Raw genomic sequence first — 23,035 nt, 5'->3', positions numbered from 1 at the left:
ACAGTGCCCTTCGCCCGTAAGAGGCACACTAGGTGGACACCACAAATGAACTGAAGGAACCAGAGGAACCATCGGTCCCTCTTTCTGCTGCAGGAAGTACCACGTACTTACCATCTCAACCGATCAAATCACTCCTCTAATAACAGAGGCCTGGAAGGAGATTTCTAATAACAGAGGCCTGGAAGGAGATTTCACAACTTCCTGACATTCCCAAACACTCTTAAATGGAATCTGAGTTAATCCACTTTGAACACCTCCCTCTCATAGCATTGATGTCATGGAATAGTACTCTTCGCTTCTGGATCTTTCCTTGACAACACTGTTAGTACTTTGAGGACTCCTCTTAATACCTCCTGTCCCTGGCACAAGGACGGATGAAGTAGTTTGGAAATGCAGGAGGGCAGGGACTGTATCTTATTCAACTTCAAAGTTTCAGAAGGCATTTGATCATGTTTCTTAAGGGAAAGCGTTTCTTCCACACTAAATCTTTTCCAAGCCCGAAGACCAGAGTAAACATGGAAATAAGCCCTCTTGCTCAGAGCACAGAACTCTAGAAAATACCTTGGGATGCTTCTTCTCCATGAAGCCTTCCCTGACGTCCCCCACCTCAAAACAATCCCGCCTCCTCTGTGACTGCATTGGTACCACACTGTGCCTAGTATTCCCATGGAAAGCAAATTATCTGGCAAACAGCAATAATAAAGAGGGACAGAGTACACACCGTGTTCCAGGAACTATTCTAAGTACCTTACGAGTATTAATTTTGTCCTTCTTTGGGGTAAATACTATGACTGTCCCCGTTTTACTCAGTTTTGAGGAAGCTGAGTCTCAGGGAGGATATAGTTCTGGAAGTGGTGGAATTTAAATTTGGACGCTAGCAATTTGACCCCAGAGTCTACACTAGGAGCCACTAGGCTACACCAAAGCCACTCCTGGCTAGACATACATAAGCGCGTCAGTGCTTCTCGCTGTTGTTCTTGGTGAAAATGCAGCTGTGCACTTCATGAGAAATTAATTACCCTTTGCGTCCTTATCTCTGACACCCACATCAAATCCCCAAGGCCTTGAAGAATTTGCTGATCCCATCCTTGTTTATTAACGAAAGCTCCAGGTCACATGGGCTTGCCGTACACACACCGTCTGCCTCACTTGAAAAGACGGAGGACCCGGCGGCGGCGGCGGGGGGGGGGGGGGGGGGGTAGCAAACCTTGCTCACAGCACCCCCTCAGCACGTGGTGACTTACACCAGCACTTCTCAGATGATTGTTGAGCCACCGCCACCACTGATAACTATGAGTCACCAGGCGCTTTGTACTTGTCGTATCCCCTATGCCACAGACCCCCTTCACTCCTATGCCACAGGTATTACTGGCATTTTCATTTCACACATGATGAAAACCCCAGGCTCAGAAAGGCCAAATTGCTAAATCCCTTCTCTAAGGAAGTTCTGCTAACTAGTGGATGCTATCAGAATAGATTAGACATTCAAACCTAGACTCCCCACAACGCAACATCTTTTGCTACTGATTAAGTTGGTATCTTTTATTTTTCTTCTTTGCCTGTATGCACATCCGTACACACAACTAACTTCTCTTCCTGGACTAGTGGACTAGGGGTCAGATCAAAAAAAAAGAGGGAAGAGGGCACCTGGATGGCTCCGTCGGTTAAGCATCAGACTCTGGATTTCGGCTCAGGTCATGATCTCACAGTCGTGAGATCCCGCCCCATGTCAGGCTCCATGCTGAGCCTTGGGATTCTCTCTCTCTCTCTCTCTCTCTCTGCCCCTCCCCACTCTCAAAATAAACAAAGATTTTTTTTAAAAGATGTTCCATGAACTGTGAATGAATGAAAGAATGAATGAGCACATGGAGTAATGATATATACCCTCAACAAGTATTCCCTGGGTGCTAACTCTGTGCCCGTCACCCAGCTAGGTGCCACAAATACCACAGTGACTAAAGCACAGCCTTAGCCTTCTGGGAGCTTCTAGTCTGTTAGCACAGGCATCTCAGCGGTAACTAGATCTGTCAAAAAATTCACCTTGTCAGAGCCTAGTCTGAGCAAGGAATGGTATGCAGAAGGGAAGAAAGCCAGGCGCTGTTTTAGCATCAACAGAGGAGACTAGAAGCACATCGCATGGGGGCAATCTCCAGACACACAATGTTCTGAAAGAGTTAAAGAGAACCTGTAGGTCCCACTGATCAGGAGAGCAATGCCCACTCAGGTTCCCAGAGGGTGAACCTATGTCCCAGTTGACCCGGGACATTTACCCAGACAGCGCCAATGGATGCCTGCCTCCCCAGCATCCCCTCCAGTGACCCTTTCACTCTTGAACAGGCCCTGGTTTAGACAGTAAATTACATGGTCGTCCTTGCCTTCCAGGAAATTTATGACCTTTTCCAACAGCCCCTGGGCAGGAAAACAATTTGGCTTCTCAAGGTCATTGAGTTGGCTTCTTTCTGCTCCTTTTTTACAGAGTGTCTCCTCACAGCCACCACCCTGCAACTGGCGCAGGCTCAAGGGTGACAGGCCCCGCATCGGTGCCCATGTCTCTGTCCAGTGTTCGCACTGAAGCCCAAACTATTCACCGTCAGATCCCAAAACGTAGGAACCTTAGGTCCAAGGACATGTGTCTTATATCCTGGCTCTGAAAATTTCTTCCTGTGTGATCTTAGACAAGCCACTCCACCCCTCCGAGCCTCAGTTTCCTCATCTATAAGAGAGGGTAACAGCACTCATCTCATCTCATGGGACTACTGCAGGAAGTAGAATGAGTGAAAAAACCCAGCACAGTGCCTCGTATACAGGACGCACCTACCTGCAGCAGGCTTTCTGGAACACGTGAGCTCTCGGACATAAAGGGCGCGGATAAAATGAACACCTCAGGAACCCCAGTAAATGACTGGGCCTCAAGCCCCGGCCTTACCAAGTTGGAACTGCTTCTTCCTCTTTACAGAACATGGAAAACATGGCACAACCACTTCGTAAAACTGACGGTACCTCCTGAAGCTGAGCACACGCATTCCCTGGGATCCAGCATCTCCACTCCCCGGACGTACCAACGGGAATGCACCCATGGGTTGACCCAAGGACAAGTGCACAAATGCTCACAGTGACACTGTCCGCTAACCGCCTCAAACTTGGCAACCAGCCATATGCCCATCAACAGAAGGGTGGATGCATCAAGTGTGCGACGGTCACATAACGGAATGCTACACGACAGTGACAATGAGTGGTCTACACAACAACACTGCGCTGAGCAAAAAGAGCCAGACCCCAATGAGTACACACCGTATGATTGCATTTATAGGACGTTCAAGAACAGGCAAAACAAGGGGCGCCTGGGAGGCTCAGTCGGTTGAGCATCTGACTTCAGCTCAGGTCATGATCTCACGGTTTGTGGGTTCAAGCCCCACGTCGGGCTCTGTGCTGACAGCTCAGAGACTGCAGCCTGCTTCGGATTCTGTGTCTCCCTCTCTCTCTGCCCCTCCCCTGCTCATACTCTCTGTCTTTCTCAAAAATAAACATTAAAAAAAGGAAGAACAGGCAAAACTAATCAACTACATTGGAAGTCAGGATTATGGAAGGGGAGTAGCCAGAAGGAGGCATGGGGGCTTCTCAGCCCAGAGACAGTTGGGAGGCAGGGGCTTTAGAATATTCTGTTTCTTGGGGCACCTGGGTGGCTCAGTTGGTTAAGCTGCTGACTTCAGCTCAGGTCATGATCTTGCACTCCATGAGTCGAGCCCCACATCGGGCTCTGTGCTGACAGCTCAGAGCCTGGATCCTGCTTCGGATTCTGTGTCTCCCTCTCTCTCTGCCCCTCTGCCTCTCATGCTCTCTCTCTGTCTCTCTCAAAAATAAATAAACATTAAAAAAATTTTTAAAAAAAAAAGAATATTCTGTTTCTTGATCTGGATACTTGCTACACAGGTATGCTTAGTGGGTGAAAATCCATTGGGCTACATACTTATAAACTGCATTTTTCAGTCATGTTGAACTTCAACAAAAAGTTATAAAAACTTTAAAATGCAAAATGTATTTCTTTTTGTGGTACAGAGTAGATCAGACTAAGTAGCACACTGAGCAAAGCCAGTCAGATATTTTACTTAATAAATGCGTATTGCTCCCCCCAACCCTACCGCTCTGTGCCGGGCACCGTGCAGGGTGCTGGGTGAACAGGGCTAATGAGACTTGGTGGCTGTCCTCCATCATCATCATCGCTAACATTTCTTAGTGTTCCCTATGTGTCAGCCCTGGTGTCATGGCTTCTTTTTTTCTTTCTTTCTTTTTTTTTTCTTTACCAAATCATGCATGAACTTTATCTTTATCACAACCTATTTTACAGATGAGGAAACTGAGGCCCAGAGAGGTAAAGTAACTAATGCACAGCGTCACAGCTAGCAAGAACTGGAACCTGAATCTGAACCCAGGGGCTGTGCCCATAAATCCAGTCTATCAGCTCTGGTAGCCCCAGCTCTCACTTAGACAGGCACAGACATCAATAACATGACCCATTCAGGGCAGCAGTGATGGGGAATCATCATCTGTGTGTCTAGAAAAGGCAGTTCCTAACTCTGGGCAGCTCCTAGCCCAGTGCCACATGACAGGTGACAGACTGATAAATATGTTGACAGAGATTAAAAAGAAAAGAAGGGTTAAAATGGCCTACTACTACTGCCCCAAGTCCACAGAAACTCTGAGTTTGCTTCAAGCTAACTTCAAAGCCGCCTTTGGCGATGTGGGAATACTGACCCATCTTCCTGCTGACATGGAGTTTACTCCCTTCCCTTGCCACCTGGTCCTGGGACCTTGAGGCTGGGGAACGCGGTGTCTGGGAAGAAGTGAGGGAGGGTTGACACTGCCCTCCAGGAATGTGGTCAGACATTGAGCCGTGAGTCTAGGTCCCTGAGTCTGGCACACGGTGCATCCATCACACGGGCAAGCTTTGCTTTGGCACGCATGCAGGCCATCAGTATCTGTGACCCGAAAGGCTGAATATTCAACATAGCACCAAAAGCTGCCCCCATGCTTAGGACAAAGCAGAAAGAAACAAACACTCCCTAAGGGCAAATCAGATCTGGCAGAGACCCATGCCGGCATGACGTGAATACCTATGTGATATGGGGGCAGGAAGGCAGCACCCCAGTGGACCAGCAGGGTTCTTGAGACTGCGCCCCTCTGTATTACAGAAACACTGGCAAGATGCAAAGGAATTGCCAAAGGTCAACTTGTCCAGTGCCCCCCATCTCCAGACAGGATGGCAACAAAGCCATCCGGTTGAGCTTCTACACAGATACACCTACACCCATCAGCCTGGCATGGGGAGGTAGGGGCAAATGAAAATTTGGCAGTAAAAATTAAAACATTTGCTCAGTCTATCCAGTTAGGACACCACCTTATTTGTAAGGAAACCTGGTTGGGTCTCACCTAGAAAACACACAGAATAGAGCACAAGAAAAGAATGCACTGTGTCATATTCTAGCAATAATGGACTAGAAAATAATGGACTGCTCCAATGTGGAATTTAAGATACAAAACAGATGATCATAAGGGAAGGGAAGCAAAAATAATATAAAAACAGAGAGGGAGGCAAACCATAAGAGACCCTTAAATACAGAGAACAAAGTGAGGGTTACTGGAGGAGTGTTGGGTGGGGGGTGGGCTAAATGGGTGAAGGGCATTAAGGAGGATGCTTGTTGGGTTGAGCACTGGGTGTTATATGTAGGGGATGAATCACTAAATTCTATTCCTTAAATCATTATTACGCTAGATGTTAACTAACTTGGATTTACATTAAAAAATGCAAAATACAAAAATACAAAAAAGAAAGAGAAAAGAAAAAAGAAAAAAGAATGGGTTGCTCCAAAACAAGTTCATATGAAGTAGTCAATATTTCTGGAGCAGGCAGGGGGTTCTCTGGAAGGGCTCTTGAGGTCATCATCTCACCACGCAGCCTCAGTCAACCCCATGTGGAGCCCTGAAGCTGGGATGCCCTTTAGAATCTTCCCACATTGGTCTAGAGGGGCCAGGCCTTCATCACGCCCGTCAATCATTGGATGCAGGTGACCCAAGAGAGGAGTGTGGGCAGGAGTGATGATAGGCAGGGCAACTCTCTTCAGTGGGCTGACCACTGCCAGCGCCACCTGCCACTGGGGTCAGGCCAGAGCGAAGGTCAGGGTGGCACAGTATATGCCCACTACTCGGAGATTTGGCCCCAGGTGATCTGAGTGTAGAGTCTTCACGTCTGACCATTAAATTACACTGCCTGATTTGTTCCACTGGGATGATTCTCCCAACTAATGGATCAGTCTTTGACATTTTCTACTGCCTTCCTGCATGGGCAGTGATGGAGAAGAACCAAGCAGGGAAGGCTAAACTGATGGGGGGGGGGGGGGGGGCGCCCACAGGGCCTGATGCCCAATAGCTTTCCCAGGGGACAAACGAGGCCCACACAAAACGTGCACTCATATCCCAGATGGTCACCAGGGCTAAGTACATCAATCAGTCAGCCTGAGTGCCAGAATGCAGCTTTTCTGGGTGATGGATGCTTGATATGTCAGACGCAAGGACCCAAACTGGTGATCATCAGGATGAAACCATGTTTAATAACTGACTGATGTTAAAATAAATATCCCCACAAGAATGGCATGATCTCAAATATATAGAGCCGTGGGTGTCTTGGCCTAAAGAAATCAGACAAAATAAAAAGAAGTTTGATGCATTGCAGGGATAACCTTGATAGATGCTCAAGGGGAAGAAAAGTATGCTGCAGAGTAATGTGCAGTTAGACTCAGTTTCATGAAAAACATTCAAACAACAGCCGCTATGCCTGAATACACACCTGCAGGTATTTGTATGAACAAGGGAAAAGACAAATATAATCCTAGGCTATTGACATTAATTGCGAGGGTGTGGAGAGGGGGTATTCACTTTCCACTTGTCTCTTTGTATTTCTAGATGATGCCCATTCACTTGTTTAAGTAAAAATTATTCATAATTTGGAAAAATCAAAGAATATGCTTTTTAAAAGTATCAGCATCATGTCATGTGCATAGTGGGGTCCCATATAAAAGTATTATTTCATTTTCTCTCCCCCCTCACCTCCATCAGGGCAGCTCCTAGTTGTCCACTAGGGGTTGATCAAAAGGCCAAGATTTTTCTGCGCCCTCCCCTTAATCATTAGAAGAGAACTTTATCTTAATATTCTTCCACACACAACATGCATCTGCCATCAAAATAAATCTGCCACTAAAATCTATAAAAATTATGCAACATGTTCTGTAGTCAAATGGCAATGCTGACCATAGCAAGCCAACTCCCAATTATCTTGGCACATATACATGGAAAGCCGAGAGAAGCCAAAACCCAACTTTTCACCACATCTGCCGACAAGAAGCCAAAGGCTTGGTTTTATGTTTCTCTCATCTTTCCCTGTCCCTGACTACTCCTCAGGAGAGGTGTTCCAGAGGGCAAGAACCAACAGAGAGTACAGAGATGGTCCACAAAGGGTCCACATAGTCTATAAACTGGGTGATTCTATATGGTTGACTATGGGGATTTGTTCTTGCAATCCCATTAGTACCTGGGCAAAGGCCTACTCTTTCCTCAAGAGTTAATTCAAATATCACTGAGTTGAACCAAGGGTCTAATTGACATTGTTGGGCTACCAGGTGTGGATTCAACAAGGCAATTTGACTTTTATGAGCTCCAAACATGTAGAAGGCATGAAGGAGACTCACTTCTTCCTTGCCTGCTAATGCAATGTGTTAAATGTTATGACAGAGCTGTGCACCATATTTGTGGGAGTGAGGAAGAAGGAGTGATTGGGGCAGGCGGAGAAAGCCTTGCAAAGGGCATTACAGGGGGAAGCAGACACCTGAGCAAGCCGGGCAGGACAAGTGGACCAGGAAGACAAGGACTGAGGAAGGTCCTTTCAGGTAGACAGAACTATGAACAAGGATACAGAGGTAGGATATGCTTGTGACCAGGTTAAGTGCAATAAAACCTAAATTATCCCCTGGAGGAATGATGGGACTTGCTGGTCGACACAGCAGCCAGACATTCAGGAGCATTGCACTAACACACCCGGGGGGCCTGGACTGACCTGTGCCATCTTAAAAGGACACCTGTTACCTCCGAAACCAGTTTTTCTTCATCACCCCAGCTCATTATCTTTGCCTACCACATCCCTTACTCTGCCTGTAATACTGGCTTTGGATTTTGACTTTAATCTAGTTCGTTTCCTTTCACTTGGTTAATTGCCAGAAACTACAACCATTACAGCGAGAGCTAACATTTGTTGAGTGCTTCCATGAGTCCAGGGGCTGACGATCCTCTCAACCATCCTGCGAGGGCCGTATTATTTATTATCATCCCCCTTTTTCAGGTGAGAAAACAGACTCAGAGAGGTAAATAATATGCAAGGTCTTACAACAGGTAAGGGGGGGTGCGCCAGGATGCAAGCACGGGTTTGTCTGATTCTAGAACCCACATTCTGGACCACCATGCCATCACGTCCCTCCCTAAGATATACTCTCTGTTCATGTCTGAGATTCAGAGCAGGAGCCATCAAACTTTTTCTGTTAAAGGGCCAGACAGTAAATATTTTTGAGCCATACAGTCTCTTTCACAACACTCAACTCTTGCCCTTTTAGCATGACAGCAGCCAGAGAAAATACATAAACAAATGTCATGGCTGCATTCCAATAAAACTTTACTTATAAAACAAGGCCAGCAGGCTGGATTTGGCTGTTGAAACTCCTGGCTCCTAATCTACAGTAGTTTGTTCATTCTTTCATTCAATTAGCCAACAATTACTAAGTGTCTACCTTGTACCCGGCACGACCCCAGGTTAGGGGGATACAGGGAGCACCACACAAGTGCCTGCCCTCATGAAGCGTAATCTAAGCAAAGAGTTGGCTGTGTGTGTGTGTGGAGGGGGGGGGTTCACCCATGCCTGCTACCCTGAATATTAACCTTGGGACCCTTCACTCTTCCCTTAGACCTTAGGCTCTCTCACTCACACTTCGGATCACTTGGGGAGCTTACAAAACTGTCAATGCCTGGGCCCCACTCCCCAGAGATTCTAATTTAATTGGCCTGGGGTGGGCCCAGGTTTTGACATGTTTACAAGCTTCCCAGGTGATTCTAAGGTGCAGCCAGGGATGCAACAGAACCGCTTGGGCAGCTATTGCCTTCCCGTTTCTTCCACTCACTTATGGTGTGAAAGAGGGGAAGTCCTCTAAGCTCTCAGATTCTGAGCTGTAAAACAGGGTGCAGGCCAATCTCATAGGATTATTCTAAGGATGAAATGAGGCCACATGCCTTTCAAACTGTAGGCCGTTACATAAATGTAAGGTACTATTGTTACCGTGTCATTATTATTCCGTTTTAATGGTAGGTACTGCCTCAACGACTTCTCTCCCCAGTTTTGACTTTGATTCTTTGAACCAAGACAGCGTTTGGGATTTCTAAAACAAGCTGTATGGAGGGTTCGCTAATAGCCCGGGTTCATGGGTCAGTGAGCTGGTGGCCTTTCCTTTCTTCCAGGAGAGGATCACATGGGGCTATTTGTTTGACATGGGGAACACTGATCTGTGCCGCCTCACTTTTGTATTAAAGGTCTCCATCTCCAGGCTGAGATAGCTGACCTTTGAGCACTGATGTTAAGCCCTGAATAAGTAGCTTATTTGCTTTGACTCATGGACAAATGTCCAAAGCCATGCACTTTCTTAAGCTTAGAACCAGAGAGGGAGAAGGCACTAACATTTTGCTAAGCTCCGAGCACTTCGCTAGATCTTTCCCATATATATTTCATTTTCAGTACAACCCTGGGAAGTAAAAAAGAGTCATTGTTTTCATTTGACAGATGAAAAAGGATCAGAAATAATGCATCACTTGGGACCTGGGGATTCCAGAACTCAAACCTGGGTCTACTTGATTCAGAAGCTCCTTCCACCGCATGGCGAGGCATCCTACAAATAACTCAGCTCCCCTCTGGCCAGGACTCAGAGATAGAAAACTGCCTAAAGTTTATTTTTTCTAGTTTTTTTTTCCCCTTTGCTCTGCTTTTTTTTTTCCTGTGGACAGGAGACCCAGAAAGAACCCCACGACACCTGTTAACACCCATAGTCTGATAAACCTTGCACATTACTAGCATAACGACACATACAAATCCAAAGAAAAAGCAATCCCCCTCTGCACAGCATCTTGACAGTGCAGTTTTATAACCTCATAATGAAACAAAAAACAAACAAACCAAAAAATGTGAGAAGGAGCTGGAGAAACAGATACTGCCAGGAGCGAGGAATTCACTGATCCCCCGATCTGGGCCATCTCAAGAGAAGTTGGCCACTGGCTGAGCCTCTGAAAAGTCATCCCAGGCCACAGTTAAAGAGAGAGCTTGAACAAAACAGAAACAAATGTGATCTTCAACATCTTAAATGTCAACTTGAAGGATAACTTAGAAGCTCTGCGATGGGCCATGAGAACCTGCAGCTGCCCTCTCCAGTACTGTCCAATGGACTAGCCAACTCCCCAAGACAGTGTATCAACCGGGGGCAGCTGCCCCACCCCATATGCCCCAGAGATGCTTACGGATAGCTGAACGTCCATACTTTACAACCCACTGGAGTTGGCTGCTTAATCAACCTCCGACCTCAGGCTGGTTCTACAAGACTCACCTGGTTCTTGAGCTTCCTGCCCTGCCCCCACCACACACATACGACCTTCTCCCTCCTGAGAGATCTCCACCACAGAAGTGGTTTCCAGACCAGATACTCAGGATGCCTGCTACCTTCTCCCACTTGCTCATGCCTGCTCACTCTACTGGTCACCTTCTCTAGAGGGCAGAAATATGGGTAACCTGGGCCCTAGGACTGCCACCCACTGGCCCTCAATAATGGAAAATAGGTGGCCAGAGCCAGGGAAAGGTCCTTTCCCCAAAACCTAGACTCCCGATGGCTGAAAAATGAAGAGATAAAATTATGCTATCCCCTTTATCAAGGATCTACAACATCACTAGCTCTGTTCTTAGTTCTTTTCCATAAATATCATTTTTGTAATAATCTTGTGGGGTAATTATCCTCCTTTTACAGATGAGGAAGCTAAAACACAGAAAGAAAAAGTAACCTATATGCCAGGTTCCTAATTCTCTCCCAGGGCAATTTTCTCTGAGGTCTGCACTCTTTCCATCTTGCCGGGGTATACCTCAAGTCCAGCGCCAAAGGACACAGGATCCCCAAACACAGAGGCTCTGGCTGTGGAGACCTCCTCTGCTATCAAAGCCCAAGTCGTTCTTCCTGCCAGGTGTGTTTGCCCTTCGGACCTTCAGGGGAGCCTGAGAATGCATCCTCTCTAAATATTCTCATCTCAGAGACGACCCAAGAGCAGGCCAGAAGCTGGAGCTGACAGAAGAAGCAGGGAGATCAGTGGCCTGGGAATTCGACCTGGGTCTGAAGTTGCTGAAATGTCTCCCACAGCAATCCCAGAAAGGTTAGAATCCCACCAACGCTCCAGAGAAACCCCACGCGATGAAAGAGTTGAAAGCCCTCGACTGGCCTGAAGGAGACTTCTGATGGGACAAGAGTATTTCTGAGAGTGTGTCTCCTCTGTGTCCCCCCTGCCCCTGGGTCTTCAGCCTTCTATTTGCAAATATTGGGAATGAGTGGCGATGTTTAAAATTGGTACTTCCACTGGCTCCACTAAAATCAAAGAAGCCTGTGCCTCATTAATGATTTTGCTGCCTCCCAGCCACCTGCAGGTAGGCATGCCCTTGCCTTTACCCCTGGATCCCAGGCTCTTCAGGAAGGGGCAGAGTCTAACCTGTTTAGTTTCAAAAACTCCGGGGGCGGGGGGTTGGGAAAGCAGACCCGGGAGAGAACATGTTCCCACAGAAAGCAGTAGGCTTTCCACCTCCCCCACACTCACCAAAAGAAAACACATTCACAGGCCTCCCTACTGGTCCTGCCCTCTCCGCCTCCCGCTTCCTGAACTCCTGACTTTTTTCAGAGTTCTAACGCCCAGGACAAGTTTCTCTCCTCTTCTTGTCCTGATGGGGGCACGAGTATTCACTCAGCATCCCAGGATGTGGAGGAACAGTTCTGAAAACTCAGGAGTGAGCGTGCAACTAGTGGGCAGCAAGACCATAATAGCCTAGTTGTTTTTTGTAAAGGAAGAACCACGGGGAGTCGGATGCAGCTCCCAGCACAGAGGAGAAATGGGCTGTGTGTGCTGTCACGGCAGAGGCAAGGACCATCCCCGCACAGTGACAAACGAATAAACGTGAGCCTGCACGTGCATGCCTCGGTACCCAGCTACCCGTTTACGTGCACTTTTGTTTACACAGCCCTTGGGATGGTTTCCTTCTTCTTCATCACAGTGAAGGCGAAGACATAACTCCTGAAGCGAAAATGAGTCTATTTCCGACACTGCTGTCTGCTTCCCTAAGGGTCAATTTGTGTAATTTCTAAAATCCACCCCAAATCTCGAACTTCCTGTGGGTCCGTTTTTACATCTAGATTTCCTCCCTGTCCTGTACATTCTCTCATTTTTTTCCTAGGACACAGGGAGGGTCCAGCAACCTTCCTCCCACCCAAACGTTGTAGGCTGGCTCTGTTGCAAAATATAAAACTAGAGACCAGGCTAGGGCAGAGCTGAAAAGTCTCTCGTTGTGGTCACTGGTTCTTGGACCCAACACTGACATCCAGCAATGTGCACTGGGCCATTCAGGGCTGGTGGACCCACACGGCCTGCACCCCAGCCTCCTATCTGAGAGCACAATCTCCCTCTACTTCCTAGGGAAAATCCATCCCCTCCAGTAGCCCACTTTTCAGAGAAATCCAAGAAACTGACACCAAACCCGGAAGAGGGAGAAGCATTAAACTAAACTTTCCAAAGATGGGAAGTTGCTTTCTTTGCCCTGTAGACTTCAAGGAAAGCCCTCCAGGGAGTGTTCCCTGGAGAGGCGTAATCTGCCTTCCTACCTTCCCAGGAACTTTGCAAATCCACCACAGAGCTGTGGAAAAGTAGCCAAGGCAGAGAGAGAAGAGTTAAATCAAGCCCAGACCTCAGCAATCTGTGTTCAATTTTGATAAAAATCTCTCTCCCTCTCCCCCACCACCCCCCTTCCTCCACCCCACGGTTCAGACATGTCTCTTTATGTTAGGAGCTTGCATCTTGTTTGGGGCACCGCGGCCCTCGCTCCCCGAGAACCAGGCGCGTCCCTCACCTTGGGCACATGTGACAGACGCATCCATCCCTCTCCCGGGGCAGGACCCGACCCAGAACCGCAGTGTCCTGGCCCCACCGCCGCCTCCTCCTCATCCTCCTTACAATTAATTACCTGCCTCCAGACCGGATCCTGCCTTCCTCGGTTAAGTCAAAGTCTCATTGCCTGATGTCAGGGCCACAGCAGGAGGCTGGGTGGCCGCCACAGGTGCCGAGGTCCCTGGAGTCAGGACCCCCTTTCTGGGATGCTCCTTCTCTCGCCCAAGGTTCCCCACTGCGGCTGAGAGCAAGAACCTCCCGCTCCCCCTGCCCTGCCTGCTGGCCAGAGGCCAAGTTTGCAAGTGGGAGCTGGGGCTTGGGAAGAGTTAAATCACCCGAATAAAGGCACAAGGCTGAGCCCCGGGAAGAGCCACCACCACAAAGTTGTCAGTTTGGGGGGTACCGGCTAACGTTCGTTGGTCCACTTGTGACAACAAGGAATCCGATTTCAAAGCCACACACAAAAAAAGCATTTCTTTAAAAAAAAAAAAAAAGTTTTCCAAAGACACTTCCTGCGTCCAGATGTGCCAAGACCGACAGACACAGACACACACGCAAATCACGCCCCGTACACACACAGACACGCACACAGGCCCCGGGAGCCCCCTCGAGGGCCGCTGGCTCCCGCAAACACTTTGCAGAAACACAACAGGCAGCCCGCGGAGGGGCCGCCTTTGCAGTCCCCTCTCGGCGGTGCAGAGAAAGCAAGCGAGGGGGAGAAGCGTGGAGGTGCCGGCAGAAAGCGCCCCTTCGCCCCGCCCGGCCCGGCGCGAAGCGGAGCAGAGGCAGGGCCGCGCACTTACTCCGAGGACCCCATGGCGCGGCCGCCGCTCCCCGCAGCCCCGAAGCCGCCGCCGCCGCCGCCGCCGGCCGCCGCTCGCCCCGGCTCCTCTGGGCGCCCCCGGGCTCCGAGAGCGGGCGGCGCGGCTCCCCGCCCGGCCGGCCCGCGCCCCCGCCCGCCCTGCTCTGACGTCAGGCGTCTTGGAGCGGGATATTTATGGCAAGGATACTCTGAACGTTCCCTAGGTAGAGTTCTGATTGCAGTTCCTTGGGATTTGTAATTTTCACACTTTCAGACAGAGAGGAGGGGAGGGAGGCAGGGCGAGCGCGGCCGGCAGGGCGAGGCAGACAATGAGGGTAGCTGTTTCCAACTTTGGCAAGAAGCCTTCCCAGGGCTCCCTCTGTTTGGGAAACAAGTAAGGGTCAAGGAGGCCAGAGTGGCGACCTGGGCAGCGGGGAGGGGGGGGGGGGGGTTTCTGCCCGCTCCTCCCCTGGGGAAGGGGCTGGAAGACCTGGTCTGAGCCGGCCGTGGGGTCAGGTGCTGGGGGATGCCTCTGTTCCCCAAAGTGTGCTCCCGTGGGAGAAGGAGTCCCAGGAAGGTGCTAGGGCCGGGATAGAGATAAATCAGGCAGACCAGAACAGCTAATTAGAAGCCCTGGTCCACACCCTAACAACTTTTCCATTTCTTCTTTGGGAGTGTGTACGTATTAAAAAAAAAAAAAAAAAAAAAAAAAAAAAAAAAAGTTTATTTTTATTAAATTACGTTCCACACTCCCTGCCTCTGTATAGCTTTTCCAACTCAGTGCCAGTCAATTCATCTTACTTTACTGCTTATATAGAGAGTTTGAGCCGTTTACAATAGCTCTTATTCATGCTTTTAAAAAATTGCTTTTAATTTTTTTTTTTCTTCAATGTGATTGTGATCCACCTCCATGACTGGGACTGGAAATTGCCTCAGTCAAGAGCAACGGTCTCTTCCATGATTGGCACCATCCTCAGGGTGAGCATTCGACCTCTGATACCCCCCACAATCCCAGGAGTGTGCAGTCTGATGGTGCCCACACCAGATGATGACCCATGCAGTTTTCTAAGCGTTTAAGACCCGGAACCAGCGATCATCTGTCCCTCCACCTAGCTAAAGGGGCTTAGGGAAATGGCTTGGCTTAAGGGCCATCTTTCAAGAGTGGAGAAAAAGAGGTCTAATGCTTTATCCTTCGTGATTCCCGAGGATTGGAGAATAAACGTAATTGCTCGTGCAGTTCGATAACATAAATGTGTAGGTATCCAACTCCCCTTAAACGGAAAGGAGCACGGATAACCGCAAAGCATCACTAAAAAAACACAACTTTAGTGAACTTTCCATTAGCCCAGATGGGGTAGAGGTGGGGGGGTGTCTTAACCACAGTTACCGTGCAGCAGGGATTCAAGGAGCTGGAATGTGTTTACCCCTTTGGCAGGAGCTGGTTAGGGCTGATTGCCAGAAGGAGCCAAGTCTTGGGCCTGGGCCTCTTGGTGGGGGACAGCCAAAATGTTTTGGTCCAAGCCACAGAGGGCCCACAGCCCTTCTGTTTGGTCACTGTCAGTTTGCCCTCCTGAGCATAATAGCTCACTGCCACCTCCCTCCATCCCCTTCCTCCCATCAAGGCTCCACTGGCAGGATGAATCCTGCTCTGTAGTAGACATTAAAAATCAGCTTCCAAAAGCCAGTGACGGACCCCTTCTCTAAGGGGTCTACACTAAGGAACTCAGGAAACTGAAGTCTACGATATTCACTGCTCCGGGCTCCCTGGTGCTAGGGATAGCTAAGAAACCCGGTTCTGGCCAGTGAGGCTGGCATGCAGAAGACAAGGGTCAGCTTCCATGAAAACTCTTTAAGAGAAGGTCAGATTCAGGATGGCATGCCCTCTCAACCCCTTGGCACTCCCTATTCCTCTTTCTGCCACTTTTGCTCTTTTGGAACATGGATATGATGCCTGGAGAGACAGCAGCCATCCTATAACCTTGAGAACAGAAGTCACTCACTTGAGGAGGATGGAGCAGGAAGATAGGAGTTCCTCTGACTTCTTTTTAGGTGAGAAAAATAAATTTCTATGTGTTTAGATGATTGTTTGAGTCTTCTGTTGTTTACAGCCAAATATAACCTTACTCGACACACTCCCAATCAATTCACCAAGATATGATATAATGTTGGAACAATTCCTGAGCATTAAATTATAGGTATCATGATTATTTTTAATGTGATAGTTCGTGTTGGCATAATTCTTTATAGTTTTCAAAGCCTATTTGCATATATCTCCTCTGAACCTCACAATTTTGGGAGCTATCACTATAACTTCCCTTTTCTGTATATAAGAGAACCCAGATTTGGTAAATATCCTGCCCAAGATCACACAGTCAGCAAATAAGTTACCTTGAATGCTACCCTAGTTCCTCTGACTCCAATTCTGTGGATTTTCTGCAACATTTTTAATAACACAACAACAAAAAAAAAATCCAATGAAGAATCTTTATTCCTACTAAACGGATGTGAATTCTAGTTACTTCAACCAAGATGAAGCAGTTTGCAAATAAATTCTGGAACTGGAATGTGCCGCAGTCCAATTGGGAATTAAGTCCAATCTTCTGTCTCCTGGGATCCTCATGACCTTCCAGCTACCCTCTGACATCCTGTCCTGAATCCCTGCAATTCCTCTTTCTAAGGTCAGTGACCTTTTGTATGAATCGGTCTTGTCTCTCTTCATTCTCACATCCTTTAAAATGCTTACACCACCCCTTTCTTGAAGCTCCCCTTTCTCAGGGACATCTTCCCGTCACTACAACCTCCTTGTGTGGTTTCTGTTCTTGGTTCTTCCTTCACCTACATGTTGATGCTCCCAGGGAATCTGTCAGTGGCTGTCCTCCTGAGAGTCATGGACTGTCCTTTGAGTTCATCTTCTCTCGCAAATTCCACCACAAGCTCTTGGGGAAAGTCAACCATTGTCTCTACAACCAAATGTACATGCCAACCGCCACTTCCTCTCAACTTTAATCCCACTTTTCCAACTCTTTATTGTCTATATTGCCCAGCATGTGGCAATCCTTAAATAAATGGTATGTATTTTTAATTATTATTGTTTAAACAAAAGATGCAGGAAAGTTACTAAGGCATAAGAGAATTTTATGACTGACTCATTTCTAGTTATCAGGAAATAGGATGTGACTATTCTCCTTTGAAAATCATGCCACAGGCTAATCTAATTGTCCATGGTCATAAGGAGTTATAGTGTAATTTATAGAAATTAGCAACATCCAGGGGCATTTGGGTGGCTCAGTCGGTTAAGCGTCTGACTTCAGCTCAGGCCATGATCTCACAGTTCATGGGTTCAAGCCCCACATTGGGCTCTATGCTTACAGCTCAGAGCCTGGAGCCTGCTTTGGATTCTGTGTCTCGTTCTCTCTCTTCCCCTCCCCTACTCATGCTCTGTCTCTGTCTCTCAAAAATGAATAAACATTAAAAAAAAAAAAAAAGAAATTAGCAGCATCAGTCCAAACAGAAATGCAATGGCAGACCTAACGAGAAATAGAATATCCTCATTAACTCCTTTTAGAATTAACTCCATTTACAATATCCTCATTAACTCATTCCAGGCAAAGTGAGAGAAAGGAAAGAATTAAAGATGAGATGGGAAAGGGCCAGAGACTTAGGGGTGGTGTGTGGGGAGCATGAAAGGGATAGGAACAAGGGAAGTGAGGCTGTGCAAGGGAATATTCCAGGTCTGTGAGAGGGGAGTCCATCCCTGCCCAGGTGAGCTTTTCAGGTTCCGTTGGGAAAGGAAGCAGGAGAAGCTCATGGAAACCTGTGGATTTCACTGCTAACGAGATGTTTTTGAGGCCAATGAGCCCTGAAGAATCCATAAAGTGGGAGAGGCCTTTCCAGGTCATGTGATTTACCCTCTACACCCCTTCCTCCAACCCACAGGTTCTAATGTAGGGAGGCGCCTCCTATTCTCAAGACTGCTGGGGAGGAGGCTCCCTCTCCATCTGTCAGTCATTGGCGTGTTCCAGACATGTCCCCTGATCACACAGTGAGACTCTGTGTAGCATGCTGCTAATCTAGAAAAGCCTGCTTCTTCACTGAGAGATCCCCAAATAGTTCACCAAGTTTGTCCTGGCTTCCAGTCGACCATGTACTTCCAAGGCTCAGCCTATTCATGGGGAGAAGCAGGCTTCACAAAGGTCTCTCCTTGCTCACTCCCGAGGGGTACAGTTCCTGGTCTATACTGCATGGACCTCGGCAGCACTCACTGAAGACCTTTTGGAGACTGAATGAGAATCCCGTGAATACACCATCTAATCGAGATGAGGCTCTCCGTGTATAACATACCCCTTTCCCTGATTTACTGACAAGGGCTATAGAATCATGAAGAGAACTCGTTAGAATCAGAGACCTTAGTAAAATCCCCAGCCTTGCTTCTCAATGCTGTGTGATCTCAGCATTTCTGAAGCTTAGTGTTTGTGACAGTTAATTTTATTTGTCAACTTGGCTCAGCCACAGTGCCCAGATATTTGGTCAGCCATTATTCCAGGTGTTCTATAATGATATTTTAGGGTGAGATTGGCAATTAAATTGGAGAACCTCCATGATGTGGGTGGGCCTATCCAATCAGTAGAAGGCCTTAATAGAACAAAGATTGGTCTCCAGGATTCTGTCAGCAAATGGCCTTCAGACTTGAACTGCAACTCTTCCCTGGGTCTCCAGCCTGTCAGCCTACCCCACATCAGATTTCGTACTTATCAACCCTCCACAATTGCATGAGCCAACTCCTTAAAATAAATGTATCTATCTACCTACACACACACATGTGTGCACACACACACACACACACACACACACACACGCACACACACATCCTGATGGTTTTGTTTCTCTGGAGAACCCTAGTACAATGTTTCTCTTCAATAGCAGGGGATGTAGGGGCACCTGGGCGGCTCAGTTGGTTGAGTGTCTGACTCTTGATCTCAGCTCAGGTCATGATCATGGGATCAACCCCTGTGTTGGGCTCTGCTCTGAGCATGGAGCCTCCTTGGGATTCTCTCTTTCTCTCCATTCACCCCTCCTCTATTCACACACTTGTGCGCTCTCTCTCTCTCTCTCTCTCTCTCTGTCTCTCAAAAATAAATAAAAATAAATAACATAGGATGAAGATTATTCCATCCCAGATCACTGTGGAAATGGTCAAATTAAGGAAAAAAGGTTTCTCTCATCCCACCGTGTAAGCCCTCGTCAGAATCACTCCACGGACCCCCAGGTTCTGCTCAGGAAAGTGCCAGACTCTGTACCAAGGGTACTGTTAGTGCCCAGAAGGCAGAAGAAGCTTGTTCTAAACTGGACCCAGTTCAGCAGGGACATGTCACCCCTCAGGCATTTTGATCATAGGCCCCATCCTGCTTCTCTTACTGATAATAAGAGATGCAATCTTCATTGTTTAGAACAGGCCTCCTGGCCTCCTATTGTCAACACATAACTTCCAAGCATACAACTAAAGACAGAAAAAGTCCAGAGCTACCACAGTTTCTTCCTGGAAACGATGAATAGTACACGCACTGCTCAAAGATGGCTTACTTAGGTCCTCATTGTGGTATAGTAGAAAGGCCTCCAAATATGGTATCAAAAAAACCTGGTTTCTAATCCCAGTTCTGGCTTTTACAGCTGAGTAAGAACATCTTCTGTGAAAAATACAGTTTAACAGGAGTATCGACCCCATGGTGCAGAGTGAGAACCAAATTACAGAACGTCTGTACCTTACAGATGGCCATTGTTCTTTTCCTTCTCTTCGTCCCTTCCCGTCTCCTCCCCTGGCACCACCAACACAGACAGACACACTGCTCCTCCGTTAGTTAATACCGACAATGCACTTAACAGTAATGTACAATTCACCAGGTTCCTGGCATCCAGTCCTCTGCAAGCCTCTTTGCCCAGAGTTAAGAAACTTCCCCTGGATCAGACATGACCACACCAAATAGGCAGCGATTGGAAAATTGCCCCATAAAAGCCGTCTCCTTCCGAGGCGCAGGACTGCATTTTTTGAGAAGCCTTCTCAGGTTGTTTGCAGTGGCTTCGAGGGTCGGCTCTGCTGCCTTGCCTACGTCAAAACCCTAAGTGTTTAACCACAAGACACACAATCCCGGGACATCGTGGCGGCGGCCCTCCACCCCCATGGCGAGGCAGGCCACGCGTGTGTCTAATCTGGTATGTGGCCCCCCAGCAGGGCCAGTGAGGCACCGCACCTGGCCAGATAGAGGATGGACTATCACACAGTGTGCACAGTGCTCGAGTGGGCGGGAAAGGGGGTGAGATTCCTTCCCACCCTCCCAAGACACGGTATGATCAGAGCCTAAGGTCCGCAAGCTGGGAAAGGCCACGCTCGCTAGTAGCCACAGCTTCTCGTGTTATTTCTGGAGTCAGAATATTTGCACACTCACGACTGCATACAAACTCCCATTCTAGTCCCATTTTCAGTAGCTCAAAGCCCTGTGAAAAATAACACTCAGGGCCAAGCGTTTCAGTTAGCTTCAGAGTAAAGTTGTATTTTGAAATGTGAGAGAAAGGAATCTTCCCAACTGATGTCTAGTGAGGGTGAGAATGGGTCACACACACACACACACACACACACTTTTCTCCATTGAAAAATAATTTGAGACTGCTTACAGTCTTCAAGCATGTGTGACTCCGGGCTGGTGTATATGTGTGTATTCAAGTGAGCAGGAACTTGTGACTTCAGGAGAAGCATGACATGTTTCATCATTCGGTGGTTTTGTCTTTTAAAGGAAAATATCTTAAAAATGGCAAAGTGATGATGTTAGGAATCTGTTCTTAATTACCACTCAGTAACTTGGCAATCTGTTTTATCCCATTCATTTCTTTTGGAAAGTTCTCAGTAACTCGTCTTTTCAGTTGTGTGCGCACAACCTCTCTCTCTCTCTCTCTCTCTCTCTCTCTCACACACACACACACACACACACACACACACACAGATAAAAAGATAAAACCCACCTGGGTTGCCCTTGGAAAGAGTACAGGACATTCGCACACTTAATGAATTCTCCTGTAAATATGCACAAGCACAGATTTTCACACTCTGGGGGAGTGTCATAAATGCCCAGTTGGTGTATATATGTGGTTTGGGACTCTGGTGAGAAGACTTTCTTACTTTCTTTAAAGAAAAGGAGGGGCACCCGGGTGGCTCAGTCAGTTGGGTGTCCGACTTCAGCTCAGGTCATGATCTCGCAGTTTGGGAGTTCAAGCCCCGCGTCAGGATCTGTGCTGACAGCTCAGAGCCTGGAGCCTGCTTCCGATTCTGTGTCTCTGTCTCTCTCTACCCTTCCCCCGCTTGTGCTCTGTCTCTGTCTCTCTCAAAAATAAATAAACATTAAAGAAGAGGAAAAAGGAGGAGGAGGAAGGGAAGAAGATGGAGGAGAGGAAGAAAGAAGAGGAGAAGAAAGAGGAGGAGGAGAAGGAGGAGGGGAGGAAGAAGGAGAAGGAGAAGAAGGAAGAAGAAAAGAAGAGAGGAGGAGGAAGGGGAGGAGGGGGAGGAGAAATCCTCCTCTAATGCTATTTGCTCTTTCATTCCCATTAGGTGCCAAGCGCTGTGGTAAGTAAGCCTTGGAGATGCAAAGGTGAACAAGATGGGGTTCCTATCATTAAGGAATTTGGTCTAGTAGAAAAACCATACAATCAAGTTCTACAGTCATTAAAAAATAATACATTTATTTAAAAAATAAAAGCACATGAAACTTTCTGAATTGTTGTGGTTAGGAGGAGGTAAAAGGCAATAATACACTTCCTGCCTTAGGGGAGTTCTCTGGATGAAGGAAAAATTACCTTCCCTTTTTATGGGTATCTTCCAGGCCAATATTTCCAAAATATGTCCTACAGAATGCTAATCCCTTTAAATGGCTTGCCAAAAAGGTAGGGGGAGAGTTCCTCATGGTCAAAAAAGTTTGATAAAAACTATATATTATGTATGCAATGCATATTTGCATATTGAAGGTTCTGAGAAGGCCTGCAGAAAAAATCTGCTTTTCTTTGCTTAGCACAGTATTCCCCAAAGTAATTTCCTCATAGGACCCATTTTTCACATAACATCTATGAACATTCCATAACTTTTAAGAAACACTGTTTAGTCTGAAGGGGACCATAAGAAATCTGTAAAAATAAACACAAGTGTAATAGGATGCTGAATTGGAATTTTTAATGAGGCAGCAAGATACAATAGATAAGAAATTCTAAAATAATGTTTCAGAGTAAGAGGCAGATTTTTGAAAGGAAATATCTGAGTACTGGTTTTATGCCTCTAAAAATCCCTTCCTATAAAAAGCATTGAAAGTGTGGAAGTAGAGAAAGAATGTTCTGAGGATGATTTCTTTGAGAGACCTGTACCAGAATTCCTTCCCTTTACCCCATGATGAGAATAGCTTGAGGGTGATGAGTCAAGGACTTCACTAAGTGCTTCCCAAATCTAGAAATTGTGGACAATGTTGGACTCCAGCCTGGAAATCTAGAAAGCGAGAGACAGATGATGAATTGATTTCGTGGTGGATCAAAGGAGAGCAGTTGCTTTATTGGGAAGGCTGGCACTCTCTGAGCTTGCTAGAGCATGGATTAATACATGTTTCCTGAGGACCATATGTGGTCCACATGGGAGAGAAAGTGAGCCAGGAGCCTTTTTAGATCTTATCAAAGGGGACTACCTGGAAGAATTATGGGGCCACAATCAAGAGTTGATGTGGAGTGGACCATTGGAAAACCAAACTAAGTGGGGGAGAAACAGATGAAGGAAGAAAATGCACAATCCATATAATAGGAGTTGCAGGACCCCCAATGAGTAATCTCTGAAGAACCCACCCAAGGGCTCACAGGAAAAAGAATGTGATATATGCAAAGCCATTTGACAACTATACCAGTCAAGTAAAAACTTCTCTGTGAAAGGAGGAACTTCCAACCATGGCT

General features: G+C 47.3%; 1 protein-coding gene across 5 annotated transcripts in view; it reads right to left on the bottom strand.

The window, feature by feature from the left end:
- DAAM2 (dishevelled associated activator of morphogenesis 2) overlaps positions 1 to 14,328 on the bottom strand; it is a 118,236-nt gene extending 103,908 nt beyond the window's left edge. For 2 of the 5 annotated variants that reach the window (XM_060615413.3, XM_060615414.3), the window contains exon 1: positions 13,343 to 13,560. The gene's annotated coding sequence lies outside the window, so the exon portion shown is untranslated. Of the gene's footprint in view, positions 1 to 13,342; positions 13,561 to 14,069 lie in introns of those variants that run through there. The other 3 variants (XM_060615412.3, XM_060615411.3, XM_060615417.3) reach the window with 3 other exon arrangements.
- Between the last annotated feature and the right edge of the window lie 8,707 nt (positions 14,329 to 23,035).

The sequence above is a fragment of the Panthera onca genome, chromosome B2 (assembly GCF_046562875.1).
Source record: "Panthera onca isolate mPanOnc1 chromosome B2, mPanOnc1 haplotype 2, whole genome shotgun sequence".
In the NCBI taxonomy this organism is placed as follows: domain Eukaryota; kingdom Metazoa; phylum Chordata; class Mammalia; order Carnivora; family Felidae; genus Panthera; species Panthera onca.
This window is presented reverse-complemented; position numbering and strand designations above follow the sequence as displayed.